Genomic DNA, 9,133 nt, shown 5'->3' on the forward strand with positions numbered 1-9,133 from the left:
TTAGTCTTGCTTTTTAGTAGCAGAAAGAGCACAAAGGCCGGCATGGGGTCATTCTGGAATCAAAACCTGAAACATACGAATGCCTGACTCATCTTCCACCTTACACAACCGCACTGTGTTCTAGAGCAGTATTCCTCACGATTTAATATATAAGTCACCCAGGGACCATGTTCACCTGCAGATTCCAACTCAGATGTGGCGCGAGACCCAGGATTTTGCCTTTGTAGCTGTTCCCAGGGAATTCCCTAGCAGGCCAATAGCTGGACTCTGCGCTCTCACTGCCGAGGACCTGGGCTTGATCCCTGGTCAGGGAGCTAAGATCTCACAAGCCAGACTGTGCGGCCAGGAAGAAACCAGGTTCCCCAGGGGTGCCGATGCCGCCAGTCCAGGACCACGTTTTGAGTAGCCAGGTTCTCAGGTATCTGTGATTGAGCATAAGATTTCTTGAATTAAGAGTAGGTGTGATTTTAAGATGCCTAAAGGTTAAAACTCTGGGAGTTGGTGATGGACAGGGAGGCCTGGCGTGCTGCGATTCATAGGGTCGCAAAGAGTCGGACACGACTGAGCGACTGAACTGAACTGAACTGAAAGGTTAAAACAGAGAGGAACCTTTAAGAAAGTCAGATAAGTCAGGTTAATACCCAGCATATATAATAACTCCCGCAGCTCAACAGCAGTAACAACAAAAAATTTTTAAATGGGCAAAACTTGAACAGTTCTCACTAATCATTAGGAAAATGCAAATCAAACCACACTGAGATACCGCTTAGTATATGTTAGAGGGGATGTTATTAAAAAAAAAAAAAAAAAAACAGAAAATAACAAATACTGGCAAGGATGTGGAGAAATTGGAACTCTTGCATTTTGCTATCAGGGCTGTAAAATGGTACGGCGTCTATGGAAAACATACTGTAGTTTTTCAAAAAATTAAACATAGAGGATTTTGGGTAAATTGAGAGATAAGAGGCACCTGATATGAAGAACCAACTCATTGGAAAAGACCCTGATGCTGGAAAAGATTGAGAGCAGGAGGAGATGGTGGCAGAGGATGAGATGGTTAACATCACTGACTCAATGGACGTGAGTTTGAACAAACTCCGGGAGATGGTGAAGGACAGAGAAGCCTGGCGTGCTGCAGTCCATGGGGTTACAGAGTGAGGCACGACTTAGCGGCTGAATGATGACAAAGAGGCATCAGGAGGAAATAATCTGAAAAAGACATACAGATTCTTTTTTAGATTCTTTTATATAGATTGACAGATATAGATATACCTGAATCATCTTGCTGTACACTTGAAACTAACACAACATTGTAAATTAACTATACTTCAATTTTTTTAAATCAAATTTAAAAAAAAAAAGAAGCACCAGGAATATTTCTCTTCACCTAGTCAACAACTGCACTGGCAGAATCTATCTAATTTGGAACTCTGGAGTCTATTGAAGGCTTGCAAATTCTGGGGGCAGACTTGGGTGGTAAATTGCAGTTAATTGCAGTCAATTTCAGTTTCCAGCAGCAGTGGCAGCTGCCTATCCGCCAGCCCCAGCCACGTTGCAGGCAGCTGTGCATGTGTTCCTGGAGCAGCTTGGACACAACCTTCTAGAACCAGGGTGGGCAAAAAGGAGCCCGTCCTCCGGATGTCAGTGCTCTGTGCTCTGGTCGCTGATCGCTGCTTCTGATCCCAGAGGTGCAGGTAAGAGACAGGCAGCGGGGTTGTACCTCCTCACCCCCACTGCTGCCAGCCCCTCCCTCTCCAGTTCAAGTAACCAGCGAATTTAAAGGGCCAAGGCTCTTTCCTCCACATCCTCATTTCTCTCTTTTTTCATGTTTGGGAGCCAGCCATTAAAGAGTAGGATGTTCAAAAACAACTGTGTATATGAGGAAAATTAGAAAGTAAACTCCACACACCCAGGAAAAGGCTCAGAAAAGACCTAAGAAGGTTTTTAGTTTACACCTCAGGCTGATTCTCCCACAGAGACAACATGCAATAATAAAGGGCAATAGCAAAGCCTGGAGAAGGGGGAGAATTTGACCTCTAGAATTACTTCTTTAGTAGATTCAAATGTCCAGTTTTAAAAAAAAAAAAACACCACAATGCATGCAAAGAAACACAAATACATGGTCCATTCAAAGAGGTAAAAAAAATCAACAGAAATTGTTCTTGAGATAGACCTGATAATTAATCAACTAAACAAAGATGTTGAAAATGCTCAAAGAAAGTCAAGAAAATGATGTAAGAATAAAACAGAAATATCAAAAACTAAATAGTAAACCTAAAAAGAAACCAAAAAGAAATCCCAAAGCTGAATAATACAATAATTGAAAAATTTACTTGAGGGCTTATCTGGTGGCTCAGACAGTAAACAATCTGCCTGAAGGGCAATCAAGGGTAAACGATCAAGCCGAAGGGCCACAGTCCATGGGGTCGTAAAGAGTTGGACATGACTGTCTTTCACTCACTCAGAGGTAATTCAAAGGGGGGTTTAAGCAGGCAGAAGAAGGAAACAGCACACTTAAGCGAGGATATGAAGCTGAGGAACATAAAAAGTGAACAGAGCCTAAGGAACCTGTGGAATGTCAGCAACCAGATCATATAAACACTGTGGGAGTTCCAGAAGGAAGAAAACAGACAGGGCAGAGAAAAATATGTGAAGAAATGATGAGTGAAAACTGCCCAAATCTGGTGAAAGACAGTACATACTTACAGTGGAATATTGCTCAGCTTTTCAAAGCTAGGAAGTTCTGCAGTATGCTACAACATGGATAAACCATCAGAACATTACGCTAAGTGAAATACACCAGTCACGAAAAGACATAAACTGCATGATTCCAACTGTATGAGGTACATAGAGTGGTCAAATGCATAGACAGAAAGTATGGTGGTAGTTGCCAGGGGCTAGAGTGGTGGGGGATGGGAGTTAGAGGTCAGTGGGCATGGAGCTTCACTTTGGGAAGATGGTAGAGTTCTGGAGATGGATGATAATGACAGTTGTGCAGCAATGTGAATATACTTAATTCCACTGGAACTAAAAATTGCTAAAAAGGTGAGTTTTATGTTCTTTAAATTTTACCACAGGGTAAAAGAAGGTTAGCCAATTTAATCCCCTAATTTCATGTGTGAAGAAGGTAAGACAAAATATTATTGTGAATGACAAAGAAGATGGTTTAGATCAATTAATAGGCATAGCTGGCTGGTGATGGAACCCTGAGACCTAACTCCCAAGTCCAAGTTCTGACCTTAGACTTCCGATGCTATGCTGATCTTGAATGGTGCACAGATGCAAGCTTGTGTAGTGAAGAGAGAAAAGGAAGTCTAGATTCCAGCCATAATTCTGCCGTTCTTAACTGTGACACATTAGATGAATCCTTGACTTTCCTGGGAGAGTCCTCTTCTCAGTAAAATATAGAGACTGATGACGTTCCCATCAGCAAAGTGAAGAGAATGTCTTACAAAATATTTTGCTGGAGATACTGGTTTCAAGAGATATCTGTGAGCGGGAGCAGGGAATATGGTTTTGTAGTCAAATATTTGGGAAATTCTGCAGACTGAATCTCTCTTGGATAGTCACAAAGCACATTAGCATGTTAAAGACTCTGGAAAGTTCTGTAGTAAGGAAATCTGTTCATTTTTCTTTACCTAGCAATTTTACTTGGGGCTCCCAAAGTAGATCATGAGACGAAGATTCAAGTGCAAGTAGTTGATTTGAGAAGAGAAGGGAAACAAGGTAAGGAAATTGAGAAGGAAGTAGTGAAGAGAGGCCTACCTTGAAGGAGGCATTATTAAGCCAGTTGCCACGGGGGGCAACTGGACCTGAATCCCACTGGGACTTCCCTGGTGGTTCAGTGGTTAGGACCTGTACTTCCACTGCAGAGGGCCTCGGTTCAATCCCTGGTCAGGGAAGTAAGATCCTACGTGCCACACATTGTAGCAAAAAAAATAAAAGAAAGAAACTTATGTGATGCCTGTTCATAGCTAAATTACTATCTAGTCCTAAACACTGACCCTTCTCTTGCACACTATGGAAGGCTGGCCTCCTTCAAGGGCTCATGGAGAAACAGACTCCATCCAGGCTTGGCAGGGGGAAGTCCCAGAGACAGGCCCTGAGCTCCCATCGCTTCATCCCTGGGATGTATGCGTGTCTGTTTCTCAGGCTTTCCTCCCAGAGGTGACCTGAGAAAGCAGGCCATCTCATCTTTCACAACATTCATCCTTTAAAATGGAGAGGTTTCATCTAGGTTCTCAAGTGTGCAGGTTTGATTTTTTTTTTTTCCGGTTGTATATGGACCACCTGAACTATTTGCTTGTGTTGACAGAGAGAATTCTTACCTGAGCCTGTGGAAAATCTGAGGTCAGAGCTCAGTAACTCAGGGCTAATATCATAGCTGTTGGTACCAAAGGAAAAAAAAAGGACCAATCCTTCATGAAGAAATGTGGTCAGCCCTCCAGACAGATGGACGGTCCCTAATGAAGCATCTGCTGAACAGTCAGTCCGTCCAACACTGCTGTCAGCGTCCAGCCTCACAGCAAGGCAGCCAGAGCCTTGCTTTGGGTGGAAAAAATTACACTGTCTTTGGTTCAAGCCTCCTCACTTTCTTTAGCTGACAATTTTAAAAAGAAATCAAGAACCAGAAAGAATTAGAGGCTTGCTGATTTTTTCTCTCCCATCCAGAGGCCTTCCTGCTCCTAGGAAACATGAGGTTCATCTTAAGCTCTGTTTCCGCCCTGCACAAACCTATCAATAATCGTCCAATGATACACACACCTCGACTGTATTTACCAAATGTGAATATAAATTATCCGGGAAATCGTATTAATGTGAATACACTTAAGGATGTTTGAGTGAGACAATGAATGGACCTATTTGTAAATACCAGATGCCAATGTGCAGTCAATTCAGTGGGTTCATCCAAGAGCCTGATGCTGTGCTAAGGGCTAAGGAGAGAGTAGATTAGCTTCCTTGGAACTGCTGTTTCTGCAGCTGAAGAGGATCAGACATCGGCCATTTAATACATTTCAACTTCATACAAAAGTGAATGACACAAACCCTGGGTTCAAGGAGTCGGTGGCTCAGGAGAAAGGATTAACATCTTAAAAAGTCAAATTTGGGACTTGGGTGGTGGCTCAGTGAATAAGAATTCACCTGCCAGGACCGGGGACACAGGTCGGATCCCCAGGAAGATCCCCCGCGCCTTGGAGCAGCTAAGCCCGTGCACCACAACTACTGAAGCCCGTGGGCCTGGAGCCCGAGCCCCGCAGAGCGGCCACCCCGTGAGAAGCCCGCACCCCGCAGTGGAGAGGAGCCCCCACTCGCCGCAACTAGAGAAAGCCTGCAGGAAGCAAGGAAGGCCCAGCGCACAGTGAGAGTCAAAGTGAAGCCGCTCAGTCGTGTCCCACTCTTCGTGGCCCCAGGGACTGTAGCCCGCCAGGCTCCTCTATCCATGGAACTTTCCAGGCAAGAGGACTGGAGTGGGTTGCCATTTCCTGACCCAGGGATTGAACCATGTCTCCTGCATTGCAGGCAGACCCTTTACGAGCTGAGCCACCAAGGAAGCCCCCCAGACCCAGCACAGCCAAAAATAAATAAAATTATTTGAAAAAAGAAGTTAAACAAGGTGCTGGGGAGTTGATGGAGATGCCCTCAGGAAGTAAAATTCTTGCCTTTTTATAGAAAAAAAAATCAAATATTACACAAATATTGAGAAAATAAAAAGTTTGCCGGTCTTACCCTCCAAAGATGATTCATGTTACCAATAGTTTAGCTCATTCTAGACTTTGCCTATGCTTTTACTCTTTAAGAAAATTTGTTCTTATAGCCCATCTTGTTTTACAACGTGTTTTTCTTTCACTTGACCATACATCTTGAACATTTCTCTCTTCTGTGGCAATCTCATTTTTTTCTAACTGTGCATGGCATTCCATTGTGAAGAGGTATCATAACTTATTTCACTCTCCCCTACGAATGGACATTTAGGTTGTTTACACTTCTTGACATTTCAAACAAAGTTGCAGTGAATGCCCTTGAAAGTACATGTCTTTTTCTGGTTTAAAATCCTAAAAGTAGGTTTGCTAGATCAAAAGATACAGACGTTTTATGTGTAACTAACATTGTCAGACTAGAGGAAATAAATTTTAAGTTGGCCTTGAGGATCAGAAGAAATAGGGGAATGGGATTTTTCAGACTTAGGTCAGCGTATGAGAAAGGACATAGAGCTGAAATACGATGCAACAAACCAACTCCTGTGACCTACGATTTAGGGCAGTGGCTGATGAGACCAAAAATGTAGTTTGGGAGCTAACTACATGTGGAAGGACTGGGACCCTACAGCTCCTCACGGTACCATTTCCATCTCTGCCTTTTCCTCAAGACTCACACCCACCCCACGGCTCATGCCCACTAAGCTGTGATCAGGCTGAGCACAGAGGACATGGAGAGGTGCTGGATGTGTGACGGCTAATTTTATGTGTCTGTTTGGCTGAGCCCAGGGATGTCCAGACAGCTGGGAAAAGCATTACTTTTAGTGTATCTGTGTTAGGGTTTCCAGAAGAAACTGGCATTTGAATCGGTAGATGCACCACCATCCCCGGTACCAGGGGACATCATCGAATCCACTGAGGGTTTCAGTAAAACAAAACAAACAAAAACAAATGGGGAAAGGGAGAATTTGCTGTCTGTACCTGAGCTGAGATATCCATCCTCCGCCCTTGGATATCAGACATTAGCCCTCCTAGTTCATCAGGCATTCAGACTCAGACTGGGATTCTCAAGTTTGTGGACTTGAACTTAAACCATTGGTTTCCTTGGTCCCCTAGCTTGCACAGAGCAGATTGTAGGAATTCTCAGCCTTCATAATCCCATGAGCCAATTCCTCTAAGTCTCCTACTGTTGTTGTGGTTTAGTCACTGAGTTGTTTCCAACTTTTTCATGACCCCATGGACTCCACCAGTCTCCTCTGTCCCTGGGATTCTCCAGGCAAGAAGACAGGAGTGGGTTGCCATTTACTCCTCCTGGGGATCTTCCCAACCCAAGGGATTAAACCTGCATCTCTTCCATCTCCTGCGCTGGCAGGCAGGGTCTTTACTGCTAGCCACCTTGGAAGCCCACATCTACTTATATCTCTATCATGCTGGTTCTGTTCCTCTGGAGAAGCCTGTCACAGGAGATGGAGGCAATGGTGAAGGCTTAACAAGACAGATGGACGCGTCCCTAGCCCCCTCGGTTTGCTCGAGGGCTGTGTAAAGGGTCTTTCCTTAAATGTGAAGGAGGAGAAGGTATTGAGAGAAAAAGGAAAGTCCTCAGAGACAGAGAATTTGAGAGACCAAGTGTAAGCGATGATATGAATGCTTGGGAGTACATGGTCTCTGAGCAGAAGGACTTTGAAGAGAGGGTGTGTGCAGAGCAGCCCTCTCTACCGTGGAGCCCGAGTCCTGGGTGAAACAAAGACTTCCAGAGGCCACATGGGCACAGATGGTTTCAACAGAATGCAGTTCTGTGCTGGCCACTGCCGTGCAAACTCTTTCCTGGAGCTAATCTGCCCGAGTTTGTATCTGCAGTTAAATACCCTGGAGGTTTTCATTCCCCACCTCTCCTTTCCCAAGCGCCCATCTCCCATTTTTAGCTCTTATTTTGTGGTTGTTAACCACTCCCTAAGTGTTTATATTTTCTATGTTGGGGCACGATTTCATGCAGAGGGGAAGTCTTGCAAGATTGCCACAGGGAGAACAAGAAATGGATGTGCTCGTAAATGTCAAGAAGCCAGGAGAGTTTTTCTGACATCCTGGGTGTGGTGAAAAATAGCCAGATCAGACTTTCATTACCTCCGTCTGATCAGTGTATCAGAAGGGATCCTAACACACAATGGGCTGTATTCTGTGATCCATGGGAAGTTGTCAAAAATGATTTTTTAAATGAATTGCTTAAGCTACCTTGTGCCCTGAGAAAAATGGCCCTGTATTCAGAAAAATCTCATTTTTTAAAGGGGCAATTTCAGTAGCTAAATATTTGAACGTGGTTAAATATTTATAGATTCACAGCGTTAAATATTCAGGTTCCCTCTGGTAGGCAGATGACTTTTATCCTCCGTCATAGTCTCACAAACTCACATATCTCTCATTACCTGCTTCCTTAGCGATTCTTATTGGCCCTTTTGAGTCATCTAATTGCTCCAGCAACCAAGACATTTCTATCAACTCCTGCTCATTAAAAGGCTTGGCTTCCAATGATCAAGGCCTCGAGCCAGAATCAAAGCTACAATGAAGTATCACCTCACACCAGTCAGAATGGCCATCATCAGAAAGTCTGCAAACAATAAATGGTGGAGAGGGTGTGGAGAAAAGGGAACCCTCCTACACTATTAGTGAGAATGCAAATTGGTGCAGCCACTATGGAGAATAGTATAGAGCTTCCTTAAAAAACTAAAAAACAGAACTACAGCAATCCCACTTCTATCTGGAGAAAACCATAATTCAAAAAGATACATGCACCCCAGTGTTCACTGAAACACTATTTACAGTAACCAAGACATGGAAGCAACCAAAATGTCCGTCAACACAGGGATGGATAAAGATGTCATGCATATATAGAATGGAATATCACTCAGCCATAAAAAAAAAATGAAACAATGTCATCTGCAGCAAAATGGATAGACCTAGAGATGATCATTCTCAGTGAAGTCAGACAAAGACTGAGATCACTTATATGTGGAATCTATTTTTTTTTAAATGACTTCCCTAGCAGTCCAGTGGTTAGAACCCTGCACTTTCACTATGGGGGGGGGGGTGAGGGTCCATCTCTGGTTGGGGATCTGAGATCTTGTGTGTTTTACAGCATGGCAAAATTTTTTTTTATTTTAAATAAAAATAAATGCTATAAATGAACTTATTTACAAAACAGAAACAGACTCACAGAACTTGCAAACAAGCTTATGGTGACCAAAGGAGGAGGGGGGGATCAACCAGGAGCCTGGGATTAATATGCACATGCTACTGTATAGAAGACAGAAAGCAGGGGACTCTCCTCAGTACTCTGTAATAGCTGTAGAGACTCTGAAAAAGAGTGGACGTGTGCATAACTAACTCACACTGCTCCATGCCTAGACCCGGAGTTAGTTCTGGACTGGAACCTTCCTTTCCGC

Source organism: Odocoileus virginianus, chromosome 8, assembly GCF_023699985.2.
Source record: "Odocoileus virginianus isolate 20LAN1187 ecotype Illinois chromosome 8, Ovbor_1.2, whole genome shotgun sequence".
Lineage (NCBI taxonomy): Eukaryota > Metazoa > Chordata > Mammalia > Artiodactyla > Cervidae > Odocoileus > Odocoileus virginianus.